We start from the raw sequence: 1,496 nt of genomic DNA on the forward strand, positions 1-1,496 counted from the left end.
CCATAAAAAGTGCTGACTGCTTCGAAATCTGAGCTGTGCTTATTATTTCTCTGGTAAAGCCGAGGACGTATTGATAACCCCACATACATGTATAAAGTCTTATATAAATGTGTACCAAAATTCAAATTATTGTGATCATTACGTTGCAGGCGACACCCAGTAACGTTAGGTAAGGGATAACGAAAAAAGTGGACAATTGCAACCTGATGTGTGCGGGTCAAATTGTCACACTCCACCCTTCTTTTTCTCGCCACCTGCCTTCTAATTGAGAAAAAACGAATGCCGGGAAAGTAATGACTCCAATGATTTGTGATTTGGAGGATATTGATTAAAGGTTTCATACTATGAAGTTGTGCCTCAAAATCTGAGTTGTACTTGTTATTTCTGGGTGAGGCCGAGAACTTTTTGATCACTCCTCGTACTTCGGTTTCTGTTTCTGTCACCAGACGAGCCCGTTCCTGTTGCATATCTCTGTTACAAAGTTATGCATTGAATCAGATTTTAGTTGAATTCCCTGTAGTGTGGCACCACCGCGCATAGTGTTTACATGTTGCAATCTAAATAAAGAAAATTGACAGCTAGCTGTTACTATACATCAAACTTATACTATAATGTGTATACGGACGCGTATCCAGAATAGGACGACACTCCCACATGAAGAGCCACCTTGGCAAGTGACTGGCTGTTTGCGAATCCATCATAATTGCCAGTGAATTTTGTGGCAAAACAGAAATGAAAGATGACGATATGTGTGTTACACAAAACGTATAATGTTACTTGCCGTCAGTTACCCATATGCCTAAAAGTATGTAGGTCATAATAACAACTGTTTTCGGCACTCTTCATTGAGGATACTTGTGAATTCATAGTGCTATTTGTGTTTGGAACAAACGCTATAACCAAAATAGACCAAACTATCAGGCCTATCAACTCAAATGTTTTCTGGGTTAAAAAGAAACAACTGTAAAATATGCATTTAATGAGACTTTCATCGCCTTGTTTTGACTTCAATAGTTTGTTTAATAAAGCCGGCCTAGATACTTAGTTGTTATTGACAACCCTTTACTCTCATCAAAAACACGTTAAGCCTCATCTGCGCTACCTATATTTTGTACTAATATAATCAAATGGTGTGTTGGATCGGTTTGCTAAGACAATGGTGTACACAGACCGTCATGTGTGTCTATGGAGTACTGGAGACGCATTCGCCTCTTGGATAAGTGGTTAAAAATAACCGTATCGCGTGTTTGAGGTGATAAACACACGTCATGAGTTTATGCGAGTAACGTCATGTGTTTGTGTATAAACACCGCAAACCGACTGCTGTCCTTGCAACCAAGACTTGTCCTTCTGTCATCATCACACATTGACAGGACCTTCCCATGGGTTTGGTCCGACCACTCCCCAAATAATTTAAGGTCGGCGCTGGGATGGGAGCAGTCTGGAATCCGACCTATTCTATAGCTGCTGAAATAAAGTGCGTAACAGGTTGTTTC

Source organism: Branchiostoma floridae, chromosome 3, assembly GCF_000003815.2.
Source record: "Branchiostoma floridae strain S238N-H82 chromosome 3, Bfl_VNyyK, whole genome shotgun sequence".
Taxonomy (NCBI): Eukaryota; Metazoa; Chordata; class Leptocardii; order Amphioxiformes; family Branchiostomatidae; genus Branchiostoma; species Branchiostoma floridae.